The following is a 26,633-nucleotide window of genomic DNA, read 5'->3' on the forward strand; positions in this document are numbered from 1 at the left end:
GGCAGGATATCCGCGGCACTCTGGGAAGGCAGGTGAGGTTTCCACAGGTCTGATAGTTTGGAACCCCTGCATTAAAGAATGACTATTTTTCTACTTCTCTATGCAACTTGACTTGAACGACACCACCATAAGGCACTAAAAGCCCATGAAGCAAAAAAAAAGGCTTCATTGGAAAATTACCTTCAAAGAAATTACCTGTATTTAACTGTCAATTTATTATTAATAATCACTCAATCAATCACTCAATCAAACTTTTATTTCTCCATGAGACATACTGGGATGAGGGGGAAAAAAAAGCTGCAAATTTCAGCTCTTATAAGGCTCCGGTCCTTTACAGAGTTCGACAACAACTGAGCCGTGATAAATGACGAAATATTATAAACGATCGCTTTATGGTTCAATTTACTACAAAACTTATACTGCCAATGAAAAGGCAAATGAATGTGGAAAGACAACTTTCTTACACTGACACAGATGTTCAATGATGCTGCCAGGCGTTGTCTCCTGTGCTACAGCTAAGACACCAAAACTGTAAATGCCACAGCCTACTAAAGTGTCGTCGCAATTCTGATCACACGCACGTGCATGCATGCATCTCATACAGGTCAGCGATTAGACGGACCGACCGCATCCTGGCTAGTCATGGCTACACGCTTAAACTAACAGTGCCAAGGATAGCTCACAGGATCTCAATGCAGCAAACTCACCAACTGGACTTTCAAAATGCGTGATTAAATGTTCACCCCACTTCTTGCTGAGGTGTCCTACAAGGTTCTCAATGAGGATGGCGAGCCTGTGCGTTTATGTTGGACGACAGGCGACATATCGGTGGCTGACTGCTCAGCCGCCGATATGTCACTGCAGACACTGACTGCTCTTAGAGCGACACTAGAAAGATACACACACGTCTGGTTAAGACATTCCTTCAAACCTCTATTTTCTTTAATTTCGCATTATTACATTTATTTTATTACAATACAAAATGAAACCCAGTCTCTCGTTTTAATTTCGCACCGAAACCCTAGTCAGGTAGCCAGTGTGATGTCACAGATTTGAAAGCATTCTTTCCGTACTGGGGATGTTTCAAGAACTTTTACTCAACCACAACACTCCTATGTTCAGCCTGTGGCTCTTATAAAATAGAATGTAGCGCATGTTTACCAATAAAAATATTAGCTAGACCCAAGCAGACACCGTCAAGCTGGTGCGGGAAATTCACGGTGTAGTCGCCACCGGTCCTTAGTTTTTGTGCCTTTTCCGGCTTAGCAAGCCTCCTCTTGAGCCGAGAATGATATTTTCAGTATTGCACAAGGACAGCGTACTAGTGCAGCTCGGAGTACATTCTCTGTAGTGTCCAGAAGAATTTCAAAGGTTGGAACTTCTTGCCTTCGAATATATATTAATACATATTCGGCTCCGGCCTTCGTTAATTACACTCAGACCATTGCTTACGGTCAGTAGGGTTGGAATTATCCCCAGAAAATAACAAATTACAACTGAATAAAAGCCAAGTTGGCTTGGCTGCCTGTCTGATCTCACGGAGCAAATCCGAGGGAAGTGCCACAACGCTGTGCAGACAGCAGAGTCCCCTTCGTGCACCATACTTCATTGAAGACAACCATAATGGAACGTATCGCATCAGACACTGCAAGTTGTGTTGTGAAGAATCTTGGAATTTTCTCACGTATGTTGCAACAATCTTTACTTGACGTATTTCAACAGCTGCCCCACGTGTTTATGGATTTCTCTAGTAGATAAGTAGAAAACGCGGTGTTAAGTACGACGGAAGAGCCACGTCGCTAAAGAAATACACGTGCATTCCACACGAGTAACCTGGTATTTTGTACAAGATGTGAGAGCAACAGAGCGAGAAGGACCAACGGTGTGAGCTGGTTAAAACACGACAGCATAGTGTACGATAATGCTTCAAAATTTCTCTTGCTATACAGTCGAACCCACTTATAACAATAATCAAGTACCAAGAAAATTCCATTGTTATAACCGGGTTGCATGAAAAAATATATATATAGGGGAATGGCAGAGCTGTAGTGAGAAAACTACAATGGCGGGGAGGCCAGTGCCCCTCCCCACCACCTTCATCCATCCGGCTGCTAATTGTGTTGACTTGTTTAACTGCTTAACTCTGCTTCCTGCATGCTCTGATCGCTTGCAACAAGTCGTGGCTCTCGACGTTCAAGAATGGCACTGCTATAGTCATCATCATCAGCATATATTTATGTCCACTGCAGGACGAAGGCCTCTCCCTGCGATCTCCGACCGGTTATCCATCCTATGCGTTACATGGTCTGCCCAGCTCCATTTTTTCCTCTCAATGTCCACTAGAATATCGGCTATCCCCATTTTCTCTCTGATCCACACCGCTCTCTTTTTGTCTCTTAACATTAGGCCTACCATTTTCCGTTCCATCACTCTTTGTGTGGTCCTTAAATTGTTCTCGAGCCCTGGCTGTGGTGAAACACGTTTCTAGTCTGAGTTTTGCGTCGATTCGCACTTTTTTTTTTTGCCCTGTTGCGAGTGCGAAAAGGCTCGTCACTTCTCACAGACCACGCTGCGAGCTGGCCGCAGCCTAGTTGAACGCAAATGGGCTCTCCGTGTGCCGTGGGACGTAATGCTGGAAGCAGAAGGAATCGGCGATGCCTCAAAAAAGCGTCACCGTCATTAATGCAGCATCGTGAGCTGCCACGAGCAAGAAGGCCTTAATCCCAACTTCAGATTCTACCGTTTTCCTTCAAGGCCTCACGAAGCGGAGCGTCGGGCGCGATGGGTAACTTTATTATCCAACTACGAGCAGCACAGGTTTAAGAGTTAAATGTGCTCATCTTTGACCTCAAGCCAGCACGTTGAGGCAGTGCAGCAAGGCAGTATTGATTACAGCACATCAATGTTCGAGCGCTGTCATTAAAAGCTACATCAAGCGAGCAGCACACGAGCTTGCACTGCAGCTCGATTCGCACATAGTACGTTACTGCGAGCTCATATGCATTGCATCAGTTATTTATCAGTTGCTAAAGGGACAGATGGCTGCTACTACAGCGCAGGCATAACTACTTGTCTAGCGGCATGCAGTCAACAAAGATTGCAGGAGCCCCGCCGTTTCGCGGCATGCTGAAAGACTGCTGCCATCGCAGCGCGTACGATCGTGCGCTCGAGCAGTTCGTACATCGCGACATGCTAAAAGACCGCTGCCGTCGCGGCGCATACCGTCGTGCGCTCGAATAGTTCCGTACACATGATGTCTGCTTATCGCTGCGGTGAATTAATTTATAGCAAGCATTTCCTTGCGTTTGTGCGCCTGAATCTAGCAGCATGCAAACCTTACCTGAAGTTCAACTTCATACACGACTCGCTTCACTTGCGATGGACACCACGTTAAAACTTCGCCGCTTATTTCTTGAACGGCATACACCCATTCGGCGTTGCACAATTTCTTGCCTTTTCGCAGCGTGCCACCGCTGAAAAAATATTCGGCGCCCGATATTCGCTGCAGGCCGTAGTACAGCACAACCGAAAGTGGTGGCTCCATATTGTAAATGTGCTTTCCGAAGCAGACAACCAAGCTTGGTACTACCCAGTTCAGGACAGAGGGCGCTCTTTAGCACCATTTTCGCAGCGCCCCCTGGGCAAAACAGGAGCCCCATCGGCACGATCATAGATGGCGACTACGCAGTTTTTTAGGCACGTGGATGACGTGCGTACCGAATCCAAACGAAACTACTGTTTGCCGCAACCGCTGCGGAAGAAATCATGGCTGCTATCGACGCGATCATGGATGGCAACTACACAGTCATGAAAGCACGCGGCCAACGCGGTACTATGCGTGGCGGTAAATGCAAGAACAAAGGCTTTAAATGCACAAATAGGCACGAAGCATTCCGGCATTGCTGTCATTCCAGTACGATATTCACTGATGACTATGGCAATGCGAACTCCGTCGCTTCGTTTCGGTGGACGCTAATGCCGTTTAGGCTCTGTTGCGTCGCAGATTTGCAGCCCAGCATTATCAGCGCAGTTGGCGTGGTCCATTTGTGTTTCAGAGGGTGGCGCGGCGTAGAGCTATGGGCGCAGCCCATTCCTGTTCAGAGGGGTGGAACGGAAACAAGACAGAGGCGTGCGAGGCTGGCGGTGCGGAGAAGGATGAAAAACAGCACGCAGCAGCGTGAAACGGCTCAAATTTCTTTTTTTCTTTTCAATGAGCGCGCATTCCACTCCCTTTCGGCTCGACACCCAGTAGCCAGACTTCATCATTATGACCAATAACACGGCATGGGGGCATTGTAGTAAGCGGGTTATTTCACCATAGAAAACATACAAAAGTTGACGGTGCAGCAGCTTCTCATTGTTACAACCGATTTTGTTATAAGTGGGTTAGACTGTATTTACACTGCGGCAAAGGAGCATTTTAACAACCTTTTTGCAGCAATAGGAATGGCACAAGGGCTCGTTTCAATTGGCTAGCTTATACACTCACCACAACCATTCATTAAAAGTTCCTCCCCCACCCCCCGTTTTTAATAGAATTTGCCGTCTGCTGCTGGTTCTTTGTAATTCCATAATGGCTTGGCACAAGGGTGAAACATTATTATTCATTCGCACGGATAACAAATGAAGGTCCAGAGAATACAAACTTATCTAGGCTCTCTTGTACGGAATAAATGTGAACACGTACTCATGACGTGTGGAGAGCTTTGATTTGTGCATGGATTAAATCAAGTGAAGTTCACAATAGGTTCACTGGCAGCTGGATTCTCCTTGTTGTCGCCTGCAATTAACACTGGCACTAGAACAAAGTTTAGAGAGACAAGAGTGTAGCAATGCGCACAAAAATTTTCTTGATTACGTCATGACCCGCGACTCACGCGTATTCGACCAGGCTTTCTGGGGTCAGCAACGCACTACTACAGAGAGTCGGGATTTCGCAATGGTGTGGTTCCGAAAGCCGCCATGCAGACACAACATGTCTGATATGTTAGAGTGGACTGAGCCGTGGTGCAGCCTATAGTCGGTGACAGCGTAAAAATGCAATGGCTAATAGACCAACTCAAAGCGAGTGTATAAATGCGCAAGCCGATTCCGTTCACCCACGAGCTTTTTTTCAAGTATCTGCATCGCTCGGGGTTCATGTTTTCGAGCGTGGCGCCACATAGGACAGGCGCAGTGTGGTTTTGTATGCGGAACGGGTACTGAATTCTTAGGTTGGTCACCGTGTATAGATATAAATTAGAATAAACAGAACAATTCTACTGTAAATAAATGTGGGTCATCAAGAATTATCACACAAAACACGTCCTTGTTTCATTATCGCCACACGTAACAATATCATGGGCCTACAGGGACACTACAAAAGCATCACAAAATCAATCTGGGGTGGTAAATTATTCTTTGAACTATTTCTGTTTGTTGAGCAGCAAAAGATTGATTATTACGACTCCGGAAAACGAAGGCTCCAAAGTGTCCTTTTTCTTTATATCCAGGCCTAAACCTCACTGGAAGTACGTCAGTCTGACTTCACGGATGCCGTTCTGCAGTAGCACAAAGAATAAGTTCTAAGGTAGATGAAAACGAACACATGTGGGCGAATAGTACAGCTTCCCAGGTTTAAGCACTCACTGACAAGTCGATCAGCCAATAGTGAAAACAAATGTCGACGCAACAGTACGCTGTATAAGCACACCCACTCACCGTAACGTGGCACAGATGTCCAGCAAGTGCTTGAAACAGTTGCCTAAAAACACACAGCTGCAGTTCGTCATGACAAATCACCAAATCTTGGTCGACGGTCATCAATAATGTGTGAGGAGGTGGCAGCATCGCAGAGCTCCTCGTCAGACCATCGAGGCCGCCACATACATGGCCGTGGAGAATGCAGCGTCTAAGCTTCTCCTGCCCTTTCATGATAAGATGGCACTCTCTCGAAGCAGGGCACATCTTCACGTGTGTATTGGTGAGCTCCACTTACAAACGCGTGGGCGGGCGCAAATTCAGTGTTTCCAACGATGCATCATTGAAATCCGCAGTACCATATTTCAGCTCTCTACTTTGCTACTCACTCGAAAAGTCTTTTTTCGCCTGAGTGCTGGCTGCCACAGTGAGGCTCATCTTGGTCAAGATATTCACCCTATGTGGTAGGCGCAGGCGCTAAAAATCTGAGAACCGCTGAGCGGACGCATGCGACGAGGTACATCTCTCGCCGGGTTGCCCGTCTGTTGTCTCACAAATCGTGTCTCCCACATGGCGATGTCTAATACGGGCCGCATCTGAATGACCCAGGCAGAGCACTTGTTTCATCGATGTGTACCCGCAAGTGACGAGTGTAGGCGCTGGGATCCGAAAATGACACCTGGCAAAGCTGGCACGCGTAGGGTTTCTCTCCCGTGTGAGTCCGAATGTGTCTTTCTAGGTGGGACTTATAATACGTCCTGTACGGGCAGTAGTCGCAGCTGTGCGGACGAACTCCGGTCCGTTTAGTATTGTACCTCTGCCCAATGGCCTTCCTCGAGTTCCACATCAGAGCTGTCACAGAAGCTTGGGTGCTGCGTGCTGTTGCCGCATCTGCATTTGATAGGGGAGAGAATTATTAGCGTGTGCACACTGTACACCGTTTGTAGCTGTGCTTGTTAGCGCCATGCCAATTTGTGGCTCTTAGCTGTCTCCGACGCAATCATAGTGCCTAGCTCTAAAAAAACAGTGTCCTTAGCAAAGTCGCCAGTAATGACGTAGCCGAAAGTTTTTTTTTTTTTTCCGGGGGGAGGGGGGGGGGGCTGGTAAGGCCACATACCAACACAAATTTTGAGAGGGGGGGATGGGGGCTGCCCGGTGTGCGACCCCCCTGGCTACGCCACTGGTTGCCAGGGCCCAAAGTGAAATAGTAGCCATGAAAGTAGCCGAAAAGTAGGTAGCCTAGATTACGAATGAGTAAAGTCGCCATGCTGCGACTAAATGACCACTAGAGTGCACAATGATGCTGGTCAATGCTGGCATGAAAGACGACTTCAGTTGCTCACTCTAGTGCGAATGTACATTTTGAACTCAGAGACACAGATACTTGGTATGGCGGAAGGTGCAGCTGATCAGTAGCTCTGATTAAGGCCAAAGCTAGCTATAATCTGAAGGCTAAAGTGCAAACCATTTGCTATCATTAACTGTCCGCTATACGCATACGCACTAAGAATTGCCGGCAATATTCTGAAAATTTACATTGCTACTCTGATTAGCCAAAAGTATCTAAGGAATCAACAACATCAATGTTGCTAAAGATATGATCCAAAAGTTGCCAATATGGTGCAATGTAGCCGTGCCCAACTTTATGCACTTAAGGAACAACATATAAGATACAAAAATGCAAATGACCGAAAATACACGAGACAAACAATTATGAATATGAAAGTGATCTTCAGGTATAGCAAAGTGTACACAAAATCAACACCACATGAAAAAAAAGGGAGCAAGAGACATTTGCGCACAACTGGAACGGCACGAAGACAAACATTATCATCAGGAGATTACGATCATGCACATTACGCAAGAAGAGCGATTCTCAACATTCTCTCACCAGCACAGGCACAGGAGCACTAAATAATCAACTATTCGTCTGAATAAGCACTGCTCCAACCATGTGTAGAGTGACATCATCCTGACAGCAAACAATCTTCGGAGCAATCTTCAGCAACAGTCTTGCAACCGAGTGGCTCTTGGCGTCCAAGAGAATGCGCTGGATGTTATCGTCAAGCAAGTCCTTCTTACAGGAGCAGCTGTGGTGTGTTATTCAAGAGCAGTGTTATCTGATGAAGGGCGTTGCTGTACCCCACACAGCGGAGACAATGTCGAGCTACTTCGCTTGACAATACTTCCGTTAGCACTCAACTACGCTCTGTGTTTAGACACACATTTGCGATAAAAAATGCCTGGATACACAATGATGGTGGCGTAGACCGTCACGTTTACATGCACTCGCGGCATGTTAAACACATCCAGTATTTACTAAATAATGTCTCTTTTTCGTTACAACCCAGAAATACTACTATCTACAAATCACAAATGATGTTCGTTACAAAATACAATGGCAACTGCTAGTCTGAGCTCAATATGGTTTCGGAAAACCTGAGAGTTTCACCCGAAGGGTGTAACACTGACAGTGATAGCAAGCTTCAGCGCTGGGCCTGCACTTCTCGGATGGTGTTCCGATTATACCTGAATGCAACTACATGCGAATGCGATATACACGGATGCAACATACGCGGGTGGCGCCAAATTTCTGTTAAAGGCGTTAAGTGTAGAACCGTGTAGGGCCTGTAATGGCACCACATAGATGCCATTGGCCACCCATAAAGAGTGGCACCAGTGAAATTACATCAATTTCAGATTTAGAACACTAATATTAATTGTTTTGCAATTTTTAACACTCTGACAAGATTCAGGATAAAAGGCGTGTGCTGTGAGTGAAAGGTTTCGTGACTTTTGTCTGTGCACTGTAATTCTAAAAAATTTGAAGGAATAATTCAGTCAAGTGCATAAGACCTCGTTTGAGCAACTTTGGTGGTTGAATAGTATAGGGGCTGCACCTTGCATATACGGTATAAACATAACATATACATAAATATATATCGAACATCATGGCGACGCTGACGGCGAAAATTTACCCGGAGAATCTATATAATTGGTATCGCAATGAAGCAGAAAGCTGTCAGGGATTTATAATTTGGAAAGTTGAGGTGTTAACGCTAAACAGGGACAAAAAGTTGTGTTCTTCTCGTTCACTGTGCTTTCAACGCCTAACTTGCCAAACCATGAACCGATGTCGTTGGTACAATTTCACACAATGTAGAAAAACTACTTTTGCAAAAGCAGGGCAGGCTCCCACACAAAGCTTAATGCAAGGCAGGATTCGTAGCTGTTTCCACTAATAATCAAGTATTTTAAAAGACTTGAAAGGTCCTCACAAAGCATTCTGAAAGACCAAAGCACCAGCACAGCTTCAAAGGAATACACAATTTTTTTTTTTTACAATGAGCAGCTGTTTTCCGTGTACAAAGACGAGAGACGGCGGTAGACTTGGGTAGCCAACAGGTGCTACCACAGAGCTACTAAAAGGACAGGACTTTTGGTTTTACACCAACTTTGTGGCCTGAATTTTAAACGAAGTCTGCTAAGCTTGTCAGAAAACAAATGGGAGGACTTTTTATGCATCTGACGAAACTTGAGAATTTTGAAGGCCTGGAAAATGGCTTGCAAATGCTTGAGAGCTTCCAATAGTTTCAAGGACAGCTACGAAAGCCCGCGAACGCCACAACAAAACTTCGGCGCGTGCCGAAGATCTACGCTAAGCAAAAAGTGGTCCACATAAGCGTATAGCGCATCTTTTCAAAACTCCCTGGAGTCTCGTGCTGTCATCCATGTCGGCTCTACAGTGCCAATGTACCGTCTTCCAGCATGTATCCTGAAAATGAAACAGAAGTCATATTACATGGAGCAACAATGTATAATATTACACGGAGCATATTGCATGGGGAAATAAAACCTGCAGCGAGCACGACGAGCTTCATGATATGCGGCCGCAAACGCAAAGGTAGCATACTTTAGCGGATTCAACGGGGGTGGGGGGTGGCAACTGCGGCTCGTAGCATGACGCTTTCTTATTACATTTAATTATCTTTTTATTACAATCAGCCGGCTTACCCTTTACATGAATGGGCAGGACAGTGACAATAAAATTTTAAATATTCTCTAACAGGACCAGGGGATGAGCAGAAGCACCCCACAAAAATCTCCCCCAGTAAAATGCACAATTACGGTATGCTTTCCTAGGCGCTATTATGCTCAAGGTTGATGGAGACCAAGTACAGCGTAAAAGCGGTAAGAAGTACCGGGCATCATTGCGCAGGCTAGAAAGGTACGCATGCTCTCTGAGCGGGATGGTGATAAGCTTCTTAGGTCATGAGCCTATTCAAGTACTCCATGGGAAAAAACTGCTCATCTTGACTGAACCCTACCCCAACCCAATTGAACCGTTGGGCAGTGCGCGCTCCAGGCGCCCCAATATGGGTGGGAGCACTCTCTTCTCCAGGCATTTTAACTCGTTCAAGTATCTCACACGCCCTTACATGAGGTGAGCCCGTCAACTCTACCGCAAAGGCGACGCCCTACGCAACACTGCATGACGGAGGCCTATATAATAAAACCCGTCAATGGGTTCAGGAAGCTGGGATCACCACCACGACCGGGGACCCAGGTAGTCTCCAACAGGGAAGACACAGGCTTAGTCATTCAGAAATAATGTTTCTCTTTACCAGCAGGATACCTTGAGGCATACCTAGCGTCATGGGATGTTTCCTGTAAAATTCATTGTGATTAGCTGTAAATAAAAATTAGCTCACACCCAGAGCATACGGCATGCTGGGCGCGATGGGATCTCCTCACACATGGACTTCATACGGAACATCACGGCGACGCCGACCGTGAAAATTTCCTTGAGGTGCCTCTTTAATTGCTTTTGCAACAAAAGTCCAGGTTACCCTTACTCAATGGAAAACGTAAACTTTGGAAAAGTTGTAGCGTTTAAAGTGTACGCTCCGGGCAGTGCCCACACTTTAATCACCTTTGATACGTTTTTAATTTGGTCACCGATTGAAGCAAGCAGAGCCTTTCCTACAAAAATTAATAGAGGTAACTTTGGCGCTGCAATCATTCGATTTGCATAGTGGTAACAAGCCTGCCGTAAAATGGATGCGCTAGCAGCAAAAATGAGGCGGTAAAACGTTCCACTATTATTTGAAAAATAAAATCTCCCAGAAACCACTTCAGGATGACCATCGACGTTAATGCAATTAGCATTGAAGCAATGTAGCGACAAAACATTTTGCCACTGCCAAAGCAAGTAATGTATGAGGCGTGTACGTAGCATGGCTCCACTTACACTCTTTCCTCTGAGGGAGCCTATTCCCTATGGACCTTTAAAACCTTCTTGATGATTTATTGGCATCCCTTTTGAAACGAAGCGGTGACAAATAGTCACCTAACCTGCTTGAGTTAATCAGGTATGCTATACACGCTTTTCATTCTAACATTTTTGTATACATCTCCTTAATCTTTTCTTCCTCTAAACTTCTCTACCTTGTACCACCACCTATGCCTGTAATGGATCCCGTCGTATCAATCACTTCCCTGCTTTTTTTTCCACCAATACTCTAGACGTCTCTTGCTTATCTCGACTGGTGACTAGTTGATGCTTCCATCCATTTTAATCCGAGTGCTTCTGGAAGGTGTACATTACCTACGGGTCTCACTGGGTGAATCCCTTCATATTCCATTAGAATGTGCTGAATTGTATCTGGATCTTTGCTGCAACATACACATGCCTCATCTAATGGACCTTTTTCTAGTAAGGGACCCCTCTAGCGGCCGCCACTTCAACTAAATTTGACGGGCAAAACACACGCTCCCGCCGCTTCTCGCCTCTACGCAGAGCATGGTAGCGTTTGACCAAGCAGTCTCTCGCGACGGCCATCTTTGCGCGACGGCGCATATTTGCTCACGAGTAATATTAACACATTTTACATTTACCGACACGACGGCAACATGCTAATGCAACGTGCAGGCCACTTGTAACCAAGATTTGAGAGATGCGCCTGCCTTTATTCTTCAGCAGCTTGGTCAGTGCTTTGAATCAAGTGGTGAAGGCATGTGTGAGCGTCAAACACGCCATGACAGGACTTTCTTCAGGATAAACTCGACCGTCGTTTGGAGAGGCTCGACTTGGAGGAGGCGGTCAACATACGCATGCACCTACGTGCTTGCCCTCAAGAGTGGTCATGCAAGCAGCTCACCATGATGAACAAACAACGTGCAAAACTTCTGCACATGTACTGCGAGTGTACTGCAGGGCAAGTGTTGTTTTATCTCGAGATATGTATCGTATATGGCATGGTAGTGGGGACTAAGTAGACTCAACACAGTAGAGGGGGTTAAGCAGAAGGGAAGTGGACGCAACACGTTGTTTTGTCAGGTGCGTAAAGCTTCATTTGCCTGCAAAAAGTAAGACTCGCGAGTTTTGTATAATGCGACACCGTGAGTGTGTCGCTTTGGCCTCGCACAATGCATTCTGTGCATTCTATCGGCTGTGTGGCGAGATTCTTTTTTTCGTTTGGCCCCACGTAACCGTACAGCTATTTCCACCTGCATGCGGTAACACGTTCTTAAGCCAATGGTAATATCCGTGCGGTATACATACCCGTACATTAAAACATCGCCGTGACTTCCAAGTCAGTCGTAGGGCGAGATGTGCAATAATCACAATGCTAGTGTCATGCTGTTACCAGAACGGAGGCTTAATTTTTGCCTCACTCAGCAAAAATCGCGTGATAACTCACTGATAACATGAGGATTTTTTTTTTTTAATTTGACCGTGCACTCCACTCCAGTCACCATTTCACGCCGGTTTGTGCAATCGACAGTACAGCAAGTGCCCGGCATGAGATTCGTTGCAAACGCTGCACCTATCGCTCGAGCGATAGGCATAGACCCTTTAATAGAAAACAGCCGCACAAACCATCCCAGAGTGGTTTATCCTCCCCCGGCGCATTCTACCACACATCTTCACTCATTTTTTGTGAAGACAGCACGGGACTGGAACCATCTGCCTACAACTGCCGTGCACCACTCCGATCCACATCAATTCAGGGCAACACTGGAATCATTCTTTCAATGCAATTAAAACCCATCCCTCATGTAATACCCCAACTGGGGCCTTTGAGGTATAATAAATGAAATGAAATGAAATGAGCGTTAGTTCACGGAGTTGTTTTCATAGACAAAAGTGCTTGCAGTCTTTCCCACTAACTACTAAGTGTTTCCTTTAACCAATATCCTCGCCCAGAACACGAGAAAAATTATTGTTCAGTCCCTCAAGCTCAGGAAATTGCTGCGGATCATGCAAGGGTTCAAGCACTCACTTCGCACACCTGCCCTGCGATAATGGCGGCGCGGCGTGGAATGCAGCTGGGGCGAGGGTACGCGCATGTGCATAGCTGAATTGGAAAACGGTCCATTGTGAATATTTGCTGCTCCACCATGTTTTTGTTTTTGGGAAAACAGCTTTTGTTATGCTCTGGACACCCTACGCTATCAGCAGCGCTACCCCGAAATCCGCGCGTGGCGTGCGTCTGAATATACGATGCGGGATTCGATTCCGCCTAACACCGGAGGAAGCTTCAAGGATTTATTTTTCTTGAAGAGTTGCATTTACCCGGTGACACATACCCAAGTTGGCATGAAAGAGGTTGATTACAAACATATTGCCGCATGTCTAGTGCAGCAATGATGACGACTTAACAAGCATATCGGCATTTATGAAAAACACAGAGCAAGAAGAAGAAGAAGCAGCGACTAGCGCGCGGTATTAAAAAACTGTCCGTTCTTGTTACTGCCTCTACCGACAAGTGTGTTTCGTTTGTCCCTCGAGCTTCCGACGTCGCGACAATATATACCGCAAACTTGGTGAAGTTCCTAATGGATTCTAAACGCATAAAATTTTGTTCGAACGGGTTTTATGGGATTAAATGAACTTGAACACGCCCTGGCAGACATCTGTGCAGGTTTTAATAGACCCTTTGAAAGTTATACTGAACCAGATCAGACTATTCTGGCGCTAAAACATTTTCATAAAGCACGCTTCTGTCGGCAGGATCATGCAAGAACAGACAACTTCAGCACAAAGATGGGCTCGAAGACGAACTGCTCCCTGGCCGTATTTGGTCTCTGTGATCAGGCCGTGTAGTTGGGTAAACAGTCAACATGCGCTTACCGCTGCCCTTGGAATGTATACCAATCATTACTTACCTACGAAACCAACGCTTCGAGGCTAAAAAGAAACATGAGAAGTAAAGGGCAGCTCACTCAATTAACGATGGAAACGGAAATTATCAGCTTAGCTTTCAGAGGCAAAAAGATGACTCAGTGGATCTCTATCTAGGGCAACTGGGTGTCGACAATATTTATGGTTCTGATCACAGGAAAAACGTGGGGCAGCACAGATCGTGCAATGCATAAAGCAGTTAAATATCCTATTATTAGAGAGAGAGAGGGTGAAAGTTCCATGCTAGCTGGAAAAATTGTAGCAACAGAGTTTGAAATGAAATAGGTGACAATGACGAAAAGAATTGGGCAGTGTGATGAGATGAGGAAACTTGCAGTATGATAAGGATTGGTTAGGTTGGAGTCGATTGACGCAAGACAAGGACAACTGAAAATCGCCGGGAAATGCATTCGCCCTGCAGTCGACACGAAATAGAATAATGATTATTGTCGCACATTAACTTGTCTTTATGCATCACTGTACTGCACACTACACGTGACTGCTTTGAAAATACTATGACGTACTCATCACAGAAAGAAGACCGAGTGCACGCGGAGCGGACTGATGGTCAGACAGGCAAGTTGATGGACAGGCGAGTGAGTGGACAGACAAGAGGTGCTGGCAGGTGGTCTGGAGGGTGGATGAACAAGTACAGGTAGGCAGCCATATACACAGCTGGACGTAAGGACGGACTGACGAACGGGATGGTGGGCTGTCTAGTGAACTGACAGACACTTACGAACAGACACAATGAAGACGGCAACTCGGTGGACAGACAGAAGAATGGATCGTGGGCAAGCAAACGGACGCACGAGCAGGCAGGCAAGTGGACAAGGGTGCGGTGGGTTGCCCGCACACGGACTTAATTAAGTACGTGCAAGTAAGCAGTCCGACTTATGGAGAGACATGGACGAAAAGACGTGGGCTGGTGGGTAGATAGATGATGAATGAAGGAGTGGGAGGGCGAGCGACAGCACAGAAGCACAGGCAGGCGAGCGAACAGACAAGCAGGCAGGCGCTGGGACGGACCGACGAACGGCTGAAGAATGAGTAGAAGGACACACAGAAGGCTGGGCATGCAAGAGTGAACATAGCCGGGTGGACAAACGAACGAACAGAAGGACAGACGCACAAGTGTGCTGGTGGGCGGGAGGATGCACATATGGATAGACGGGCAGGCGGACGAACAGACATGCAGGACAGGTAGACAGAAGAGCTTGCGGACGGATGTACTGCAAGGACAAACGAGCAGGCTGGACAGACGAGATGTTGCGTTGGACAGCAGGCAGATGTGTAGATGTACGTGGGGGAATGGTGCTGCCGCGTTGTATTGCAGACAGGTGTCGCCTTACTGAAAAGAAGCAACAGTTGTATTCGAGATAACAATGTTCTAAAGAACCTGGCAAGTCATTGGGAAATCATAATGTCCCTTACCATAATCCTGTTTGTTTCTAGATGGTTTACATAAAAACAAACAGGATTATGGTACAGAGCATATGGGACTTCCCAAAATATTTCCTATATTTTTATGAGTGATACCACACAACATATGCACTCCTTAACATCACAACTACATCTTTGGTCACAGTTAAATATATCTAAAAATGCACATAAGCTCAGTTTCCATTCAAAACAGTCACTAGGGAGCACTACGGGCCGACATGTCTTACGTGTAGGTCGATGAGACGTTGGCGCAGTAAGGCAGTCGCAGCATCTACTCAGCAAGGACGGGTCTGGTGCAGGACGGGTCTTGCAAGATGACTACGATATTCCTGGCCCCTTATGTGCAATGCGGTCGGTGCACCTTCTTTGTTTTTATATAGTATGCACGCTGTATGCTCCGAATAAACTCTAGCTGTGAGTTAGTAACATGTCTTCTGTCTATTTCACTGTCCCACCTAATGCGCGTGCTTTTGTTAAACCTGCAAAGACAATCTTGTTTGGGTTAGATTCTGGGGTTTTGCATGCCAAAAACACAATCTGATTATGAGGCACGCCACAGTGGGGGACTTCACATTAATTTTGACCACCAGGGGATCTTTAACATGCTCCCAATGCACGGGACACGGCTGTTTTTGCATTTCACCCCCATCAAAACTGGGACTTCATCCCGCGACCTCGTGCTTAGCAGCGCAACACTGATGTCATTGCTTTGCCGCCCTTTGTAGGAAGTGGGAACTGGTCAAACTGCTTGAGTACAGCTTTTACTCCCACTATCCTTCATGTATAACACATGAGAATAAACATTCAATTCAATACTCGAGGAAAGCCGTGCACCGCGAGGGGCCGGCAACACAGGCAGTCCGGTCCTTATGTAGCAGTCGTCCGTGAAATTGGCCACACAGATTCATTCCATTCCTTGATATGCCAGTCACTATTGTTGCAGCCAACCACTGCACACATATTCCCTCTACCATTCCACATTTTGCAGCGTGAATAGAGCACGGTGCGTTAGCGAACATCCATTTGCATTTCCGACAGCTGGACCGCACAATAGCACGGCAGACGCGGTGATGGTTTGGTATTTGTGCGCTTTCGCTGAGGCAATTTGCGGCGCGCCACCGAAAGTGCCATCTCATTCCTCTACAGCAAACAGCTCCGCGGAAAGAGTCTATAAAACAAGGTGCACATAGGTATGTCTACGCTTACGCGAGCTCGTTGGATGTTCCGTCCGCAAAAGTATGGCGTTGAGTTCTCCTGTCAAAGCAGTATCACGAGCTAAGTTTCGATGAACAACAGAAGTGCTGCTGCCTGCATCATGCAGCACTGTTACCATCCTTGCGAAGATGCATTTGACTGACATTGGCGCAGATTTCTCCTTCAAAACTAAATCCCTTTTTCTTTGTTCTCCATGGCGCCGCGACTCGTGGAAACACTAGTTTGGTTTTGTGTCACTTCATGCTTGGCTGTTGCCAACGTGCATGCAACGTGGTCCCTTTTATTGTTCTTCTAATGGTTACTGTTAAGCCTGATGTCAAGCTTTCTGACAAATGTGCCAAAAATCCAGTTGAGCTTTCATTAGCGTCATGGCCCAGTTAAATATGTAAAAACAATCACTCACATTCAGTTCCAATTAGGAACAGTCTCACCGGGCAGGGCTACTTGTCGACGCATCCCGCGTGTAGGTCGATGAGACGTTGGCAAGAGAAAGCAGTATTCCTATATCTCGACAACGAAGAGACTGGCACAGGAACGGCTGTCCCCGTCGACATCACTTGAAGGTGGACGAAGCAGTGCTTGAGTTCACGTGATGCCTTGAGCTCCGACTCGTGGTCCTTGTCAAGCTTGGTCAGCATCCAGGCCTAAGGGACTGCAGGTCCCGGCGGTCTTACGAGCGCCTAAGATGAAACAGTGACGCCTGTGGCCACGTGAAGTCCTCCCCTCCAAAGAGTAGATTTCACCAGGCAGGTCATCCCTCGGGCCGGGTCACCGACCGTGCTGTTGAGTGATTTCTCCCAGTGTCGTCCATGTCACTAGAACGCCACCACGTGGCAGCTCATGCGCACTGTCTTCCTTTTCTTCTTTCCGTTCTGCCCAGGCACCTTCAATCGTTGTGGCCTGATTTCACACGTGAACGAAGAATGTGTCACCCTCGCCATCGTGGACGACCTGCGTCACATTACACACATCTGTTCTTGCAGTGCACATCATGCTTATCGTAACAAAGCGAAATGCAAATGGCGTACACATTTCCTTCTAGCGCTAACAGATCTATCACATCACCTTTTCCCCAATAATACTACTGTCTTCTCTTCCATATTGTCATGCATACATCGTTTTAATTTTGCCTGTGAGAACTTTCACTGTTGTGTAGTTATCGTTCTGTGGGCAGAGCGCGCTTACTGCACTCAGAACTTCGTGAGCGTTATCGCACATTCGATAGCGACACTGGACTGTCCAGTCAGATTGTACGAGCGGCGCCAGTAGTGTTTTACAGTGTCTGCCCTACGTGAAGCCCAGCGATTCTCCAACGTACAGTGACGCATGCATAAAAGGTGGACGAACATGGCCAGTGGGATAAGATTCCCCGACCACTCATAGTACTCGCGCTATCACTGTCGCTTTAGCGTCACCTTGCTATCTGGGCACAAGTTCATCTTATGAAAAGTTGGATTTGGTATTCGTTCCTTTTGGTAGCGTTTCCATTTGTTCCCAGTCACTACACCGTGGCAATATACCCTTTGTGAAGTAATCTAGCTCACTTTGGTTGCTTTTAAATCTTAGTGCTCTCTAGATATATCCGCTTGTTTCGTCTATTTGGTGCTGCACAGCATTAAACTGCATTAAAATGTGCTCAATTGTCTCCCTGGCTTCCAAACAACAATAAATATTTTTTTTTCTGGAATTTGCAGCAATCCCTGATACTAAAAGGCAAGATGCTCCCCTTGAAACTACACGACAGGAGGTGTACATGACAATTACGATGATAAGCCTCAAACATGACACATGCCCACAGCAGAGAATGCGCCGTGAATAAGGTGGTTGATGAAAAACATTGAAAGCATCGATAGCGTCAATGCCAACAGCGACGTCGCAGTGACAACGCCATGTGGTTTACAAAGTAGCTGACAGGATTCACAGCCGCCAAGTGCCCTATATAGCAGCACTAGATGTACAGGGAAAATGAAATCGCTCAAATTTCGTAGGTGGCACTCAAGGAGCTTACACGTGAATTTTGCTAGAGTGAATGGGGCGCTCTTCAGCTGAAGCCATACGCCGCCATCTTGTCATGGGCAGAAAGGACGCTGGCCGGCTGTGCAGGTAGCGTGTTGACTTGCGGAGTTCCGAAGAAAAAAAATGTGTAATCACTAATGTAAAGCAAAGAATGAGAATGCTATCGTTGTGCGTCACCTTGCGGATGTGCAAATAGATCGAAGAAAGAGTACAGGATTACTTTTCACTTGTAAGTACCCAAATTTGTTCAACACAATGCACGTTACATTCACCCACAGCTGCTCGATTATTTAATAGTTAAGCGGCCATGTTTTAGCTTTACCTTCTCTTCTCTCTCGCCAACGCTATATATTTCTTCGACATATTTCCGAAATATGCTGAGGTGCGAAGTTGGTGGAAGCTAGCCGTGCGACGAGAAGAGTGGGAGCCAAAAGACGGAGACCAATATTATTGTGCTCCGTCCATTGACTGCGGAGTGCTTCTATCGAACAGGACGAACAGTTCGGCTACGACCTGGAAGCTTGCGAATAGGGTTTACTGCATTCCCTAAGCACCTGCAGAAGCCAATGAGTGTCACTGCCTCTTACTAAGTATTAGCACGTGTGTTCTATGCATGCTGAAAGTGATGCAACTCCAAACGAGCTCGCAGAAGGCACTACGTGCTCATTTTTGTTACCTGCTCAACGCCGTCTTTGTTGCTCTTGCACGAATTGGTGTCTTCATGGCAGTAACGTTTTCGCCAGCTATACCATATACCATATCATGCCACCTATACCATATATGGAAACAAAGCGCTGCATGAGCGGAGGCCTGTCTGCGGCGGCTGCTGTGAATCGTGCCCACGCGTTACCCACGCGATGCATCTCGCGATTGCCTCGCAAGTACAACTCTGGGCCGTCCAGCTGGCTGAAGGTGCCGCCAGGGCCCAAGGGCTTCTGACCGCCGTTTAGGAAGGGATCTGGTCCCCAAATCGCTGGACCTAATAAAATTATTACTCTCTCTCTCTTCCGATTAGCGAGGCAGTCGCGGCACACTTCGCTCCATTTGCAACATGCCGCACGAGACAGATTCTCAGCACCAGCCAATATATTGCGAAATGAAAACACGCATAGAGCTGCACTCAAATTTCACATTAGGGAGTATCCTAATCGTCGGTGAGCTTTTTAATCATTTTTAACAGCTTGGCCAACGTTAGCTGGGACACCCTACAAACGCCTTGGCTAGAGAATGCCATGGCCAGGTACCCAAATTAAACGCACGTTCAAGTATCCAGGTACCAATAAATGAAATGTCCTCATTACCTGAGAGTCACGAGAAGCCATAAGGGATGAGCACAAAGATAAGGAATCAGTAATTATCACGGCTGATGTACTTGACAAACTTAATTTGTGTACAGCCAGCACAACTACCATGAATTCGGCCAGAAAGGTGGGTATAGAATATGGCAGCCGAAGAGAAAACGTCCAGTCAAGAATTGGGCCAAATATACCCACACCTGACTTTTCTTCACATTACGAAGCATCTGTCGCAATTACAATGTTTGTTTTAAGGCTTTGTAAATTATCTTGTAATATACCGTCCAGAATACAATGAAGAAGTAATTTTGCATTAATAGGAAAAATGTCATTAAAATGTATATTAGTAGTAACAGAGCTGTTTGCTTGCATTATTGCTTGCTCCCTATGCCACGGCGCATACCCACTACAGGGGATTGGCCAAGTAGCCGGCGGTTAGATGAGTGGGTCAGGGGGAGAAAACTTAGGGAAAAAGTATTGTGAGGGAATAGTTTAAATTCAAACTTATGTTAGACATTTTTTTTCTGATAGGAAAATGTGTGCTTTTTGAAAGGAGAGCAAGCTAGAAGGTAATAAATTTTTCTCAGTTTAATTGCAATTTTCTAAATTAATAAATAACAAATCAGTAAATTAACGTAAATTGGAATTTTGTAAGATAATAAACAGATCAGTAAATTAACTACATATTCTCCTTGTGTCACCAAGCAACTCGCATACAGCGCTGCATACGTTCCTGTGGCTAAAACCCAATGTAGATGCCCGAAAGGATAGAATGTTTTCTGTGTTTAAAGCAATGCCTAATTTTTGGAATGGAATTTCGAAGTATTTCCTTCTCTGGATTCTGAATCGGCGGCAGGTTAATAAAAAATGATCAATGGTTTTAGGTTCTATGCAGAAATGACACAGAGGGGATGGGACATCGCCAGGTCAGACCTGTGTGGATAAAAATTTAGGCATGGAATACAGCATCGTAATTTTGTGAGGCAGATTTCCAATTTACGTGTGGGACACCATTGATTGTTTCAAGGGTAAAGCTAATGGTTTAAGTCTGTTATTCGGAATGTCAGTTTTGCAGAGTACTTCAAAAAAGTTTTCTAAACCTAGCCGCAGTGATATAAGCAGAATTCGGCGGAACATACATGACTGTTCCATGTAGCGATGAACGTGCAAGTGTGTCGGCCATTTCATTTAAAAACAAACCACGGTGACCTGGTACCCATACCAAGCACACCAAACTTAAGGTCGAAGGGATTAATGTTTCTAGTTCATTCAAAACTGTACTGTCCGAGGATGAGGTGAGTGCTGTGCACACTAATAACGAATCGGTCACCATCACAGCTGTTGAAGAATTCACAGGAAGCTTTCGAATAGCTAAATTGCTAATAATTCTGCTTGAAATATAGGTGTAAAATCAGGAATTCACACTGAATACCACCGGGATAGCTGTTGCCTCCATTTATTTCACCTTCGTCTTCCTTTTCTTTTCTCCCGAGGCTCTTGCGTTTCATCTATCCAAAGGCTCATACCGCTTTGCCCTAGTTTCTTTTGTTAACCCCTCCTGGGCAATACTTGAAATCGCTTCCAATAAAACACATTGAACCGAGCCACGTTCAGCGATATACCAAATAGTATTCAATGTTCCTTTCTGGGTGGTGTGTTTGTCACAGAGTAGGGATAATAAAATTTGGCACTTCAATCTCTTTCGCCTTTCCGAACAAGAATTAGGTGGTTACTTGAATGTCTCAGATGTCTGGGTGATGTCTCTTGTGGAAATTTCTCTTCATTCATTTGCAGTACCTCTGCTCCTGGGTTTTTGTTTTCCTCTCCTCAGCAATACTGAAGTTTTCTAAAATCCCTAGTTCACAGTATGCCTGCAGAATAGGGGTTTCTCCTGAAGAAGGGAACAGTGGACTGTATCCCAAGCCACTGGTGTAGGACCGATTGTGATGTTCTATAGCTGCCTCTAAAGAGCATTTCCATCCACCAGGGAAAATATACATCCTGATCACTGTTTTACATCTCACATAGCACGCTCTGTTAAACCACTGGCTGCAGGATGGTATGGCGCACAGACCTTAATCGAAATACTGTGGTCTCGAGCCCATTGTGATAATTTTTTTACCATTGAACACTGGACCGTTGTCACATACAATCGTCCTGGTCATCGTAAACATCTATTCAAGGAGAGCGTTGACGCTGCTTCCATATTCTTTTCCTGCTCGAGCCGCGACCATCCTGGCGGATTCATCTATGACCAGAAGGAAAGCTTGCGTTTTTCTGACTGTTTATTTTTAGCTAGGCGAAATCCAGGTGTATTACTTCAAAGGGCACGTTCAAGTGGCAACGTGTTATCATGGCATCCGTAGAATGTTTATATTTCACTTTCTTACTTTGACAAATATGGCATGAACAAACGTACTGACTGATGTCTTCCTTCAAGTGACGCCGTATAAAAGGGGGCGCCCTGCGACACTTTTTAGCATGATAAATAAATCTACTAGACGCGAGAGAATTTTTCCGTGAACATGTGAGTCAAATATTACTCAATTCCATGCAGCGGGGAATGTATAATGCCTCTGTAAAGATCAGTCGTGCTTTCCTACAGCTCCGCCAAGCCACCGACACTGCACATGATTGTGCCACGGCGCCCTCATGCTGCTATTGGCTAGATGTATGAAAACGTCATGAGCAATATTAACTTTATCAATGCGCACATAAGTGTCTGCAGCGGTAACAATGACTTAATAAAAAATACCAGCTACCACTGTGCTCAGAGTTATTTATTTTTACAAAAAGAAGAAAAATAAACAGGACGAGTGCCCACACAAATGTTCAGCTTTGTACTTCTAGTATTCGGAGGCCATCGTCTGCTCCATTTGTGCCACCTCCTTCGCAACGCGAGATCATGGCGTCGTTGCAGCTTCGGTTAAGGTGCCTATATAAAACACGTTTAGCTGAGCGCATTGGCGTAGCCAGGGGAGGGGGGAGTAGAACCCCCTCCCCCCCTTCCTCACGGAACAGAGTTTCAAGAGGTACCCCCTCCTTCACAAGTTTTCGAAACACGGGATCCGAATAAAATTTACATTTCATCGCAGCCTAGGCACAGGTCCTTCAACTGAAAGGTAGAATTGATACGTTTCCGCACATTCATCACATCCCTGACATACATTTCACACTATGTGGTGAAGTCGCGAGAAAATTTAACGTATTCTCCTTTTCCGTGCTCTGAAATATTCTGAGGGCGGCTGTACGTGGGCTCCAAAAGAGTGGCATGAATGAAAGGGAAAGCTTGAATGTCAAAGCAAGGCGAGGGCTAGTGGCGGTCCGGAGGAGGGGGAAGAGCGAGTTGTCATGAGGGCGGTACCCTCCCCCAGCACAGAACATTGCAGCCTCTACCTCATTCCCGATCATGTTAAACATAACTGCTGAGGAGGGACCAGCGCTAAAAAGTCCACACACAGATAAAGATGGGACGAGCGTGTGCATAAAACTTGGGGGCATTGTTGCTCCCCACCAGGCCTTCATGTCGTCAAACAGCTTCTCATTTCTGGTACTTGACCGAATCGTTGACCACGCTGCGCGGAAGAAAAGCATTCCAAAAATAATGCGACTTCCTTGTCTAGGAAATGCGTAATAAGCTACCCCATCTTTCTTTTTTCTTTTTTTGTCTTTCTCTTGTCTCTGACTTTCATTATGTTAATAAACTTGAGAAGAGCTTGCTTTTAGGCTAGTTTGTACACGCTATTAGGAATGAAAACATGGCAATAAACGGGACAAGCATGGAGAAAAGAAACAAAACAGGAGAGGCCCTGACGTCACGTTTTTGAAGCCGGAAGTAGAGTGTACTAGATTGGGGGAGTGGGTCCAGCGGAGGACACGGCAAGCAGAGAGGGTAAAGCTAAAATCGCGGAAATTTGCAGTGGCGCTGCTATCGCCTTCTGAAGCTCCGGCCAATCCAGTGCCTTTGCAGACCGACGGACTGGCGGCGGTGACGGCGGCGCTGAGCTGTCGTTGTGGCTCGACACGCCATTTGTATGGGTGTACCGTGCGCGCGCGAACGTGGCTGCCATGGCGTTCAGGAGAAGGCGACGGTGGCGCCACCTGGATTTTCAATAAAAAATGCCTCAGCGCAGAGCCTTCGTTGGACCCACTCCCCCAATCTAGTACACTCTACCGGAAGTGCAGCCATATTGGTGTGCCATCTCCCTTTCTGCAGCTCGCCGAAACAGATGGGCGCGAACTTTGAACTTGCATTGCTACGAGCCGCCGGACGTTTGTGCTGACGACGCGCATCAAAACAAAGTTTATGAAAATTCTGTAGCAGTTTTAGTTATGCACATGCGCTATTGTGTTTTTCCGTGGCACGTTGAAGAAAACGACTGAGACCCGCGCCATGATTGCTTTAGTGTATCTGTTGCTGGTTGACACTCACACTCACAGACCCAAAATACAACTTTCAAGCTAACACACCACACTCCAAAGTCAGCTTTTCTCGCGAAAAAAGGTGCTGCGAGAAAGACACTGGCGGAAAAATGTTGTCTCACTTTTCAGAGACCGAGAGGAGTAGCGAAAGCTGCAGGAGCACGGTTGCTATGGCAACGTTGACATTTGGGGTACCCATTTCAGTGCTTCTTTGCGAACAACAGCACGTGACTTCCGCCACGCTTTCTCCAATACGTCCGTGCTGGGCGGAGCCTCTCCTGGGTTTTCTTCCTCCATGGGGACAAAAAATACCTACAGATCGCTGATTTGCACACGGCAAAATATATCAAGGACGGAGGTGCTGGGCCTCGGAAGCTGAGAAACCACCACAACAAACAGGTGGGAGGCCGGGTAAGTGAATGGCCTTGAAGTCTACGCAGAAACAGAAATGTAGGAATGCTAGGAGCCACCAATGCTCAACAATGCGGTGAATGTTGAAGAGCACGACAGTGACTGACGAAAAAGAATTTTAAGAAGGGGAGTTGGTTGATGGATACGAGGAGTGGGACACACACACACACGCACACACACACACACATAAAGGCATCCACACGCATATAAAAGCGTCAAGAATGAAGTTGGTGGATAATTATGGAGATAGAGCGTCTCGTCACTAGCCCGATCGCTTAACACCAGACAGGCCGTGGCCAGTCGCCTAGCTGATGCGCACCTATCCCGTCCTAACACGTGCTGCTTGGCCAAATTTTACTGCGAGCTAAGATTGCCATAATTTTCACAAAGGCTTCTAAACAGGAAGCAGCCCTGCTTCGGACTGTCTGACTCATCAATTCCCGAGGGTGATCAAATAACAATATGCGTCGCGTGATGACTTGCCATGATCGCAAGTTACCTCCAAACATCTCTTCAAACAAGTCGGACAGAAGGTCACCAAAAGTGAGTGAAACTTGCATCATATGATACTATTGAAGTTCTAGCACAAAGCTTCGTTCCTCTAGTTTTAAATATAAATTGTATAGCATGCCCACAATGCCAAAAGCGCGATTCAGTGATAGGAACTTGCAAAACAGTACCCACCCTCTTCCTTACGAAGCCATACCACACACTAGAAGATCTGGGCTGCAACAACCTGGCCTGCAAACAAGAAGACACACAGATAGTGCGCTGTCTTGTTTTTGTTTGGCCCCAGTCTTTAGCGTTGTTTGTTTTTCTACGTCGTGTACCAGCTATAGGTCATCAACATAAATTATATAAATGCATCAATTCGTAAGCAATATTTTATATTTTTTTATTATCATCATTTTTAAACATAACATAAGGATGATAGTATAATTTGATGAGAAGTAGCTGCACGCCTTAGCAATGAAAAACTTTTGTCAGAAGTTAAAATGTTTCGGCAACGCAAAAACGTGCATCCTCGTTGTTAAAGCATTCTTGTCCGGGGAGTGCTAGTAGTTTGTCTTTGCGTGGTGTACAACCTCCATATATATATATATATATATATATATATATATATATATATATAGAGAGAGAGAGAGAGAGAGAGAGGTGAAGGAGGGGGAGGAGTGGTGGTTGCCGGCGAAAAGTGGTGGTTGCCGGCGATTGTTATATGTCGGATTTTATCAGCAGTCTAGACAAAGCATCTGCAACAGTGAAAGGGGGTCCAGGGTCGTGGGAGATGGTGAAGTAAAACTGCAAGTTATTCACCCATCTGGCGATATGTCCTTTAGCTTGGGTAACCTTCAAGGGACGAGTGAGGGCCTGGTGATCGGTGAACAAAGTGAACTTCATACCTCCTAGGTACTTATGGAAGTACTACACTGCTTTGAGAACTGTAAGTGCTTCCTTTTCAGTAGTTGTGTAATTAACTTCAGCTTCAGACGGCTTGAGGGTGTAGCCGTACTAACCTACTACGATGTCACTTTTCACAGCCGGATCCTAGGGACCCTACCTGCAACTGCTGTGTTATGCATGTAGGCTCCCTACCGGATCCTTCCGACAATTTCTGATACAAGGCTGCACCTGTCCCATAGTGTGAGGCATCGGCATTCAGTCCGAAGGGCAAATTGAAGTCTGATATGCGCAGAATAGGGTCAGCAGAGATGTTGCGCCCAGATCGCAGCAAACTCTCTCACATTCGTTGTTCCACTCAAATGAAACTTCTTTCTGTGTTAGGCGCGTGAGGCGTCTAGTTTTCACAGAAGTCTTTTATAAAAGGTCCAAAAAGCACACGCAATGAGTGGATGTCATATGGTTTTACCAGTTGAGACAGACTCTTCCGTGCTTCTTGTAGTCGAAGAACTCTTCCAAAAAACACAACTTTTCTTTGAAAGAAGGCACTTTTCCTAAAATTAACT

General features: G+C 46.0%; 1 long non-coding RNA gene across 1 annotated transcript in view; it reads right to left on the reverse strand.

Moving 5' to 3' along the window:
• Positions 1 to 244: 244 nt before the first annotated feature.
• The window catches only part of LOC125943086 (uncharacterized), a 38,342-nt gene continuing 11,953 nt past the window's right edge, over positions 245 to 26,633 (reverse strand). The window contains exons 2-3 of the long non-coding RNA XR_007465540.1: positions 16,929 to 17,476; positions 245 to 6,570 (exon numbers count right to left, since the gene is read on the reverse strand). This is a non-coding gene — a long non-coding RNA (uncharacterized LOC125943086). The remainder of the gene's footprint in view (positions 6,571 to 16,928; positions 17,477 to 26,633) is intronic.

This window comes from Dermacentor silvarum, chromosome 2 (assembly GCF_013339745.2).
Source record: "Dermacentor silvarum isolate Dsil-2018 chromosome 2, BIME_Dsil_1.4, whole genome shotgun sequence".
In the NCBI taxonomy this organism is placed as follows: Eukaryota; Metazoa; Arthropoda; class Arachnida; order Ixodida; family Ixodidae; genus Dermacentor; species Dermacentor silvarum.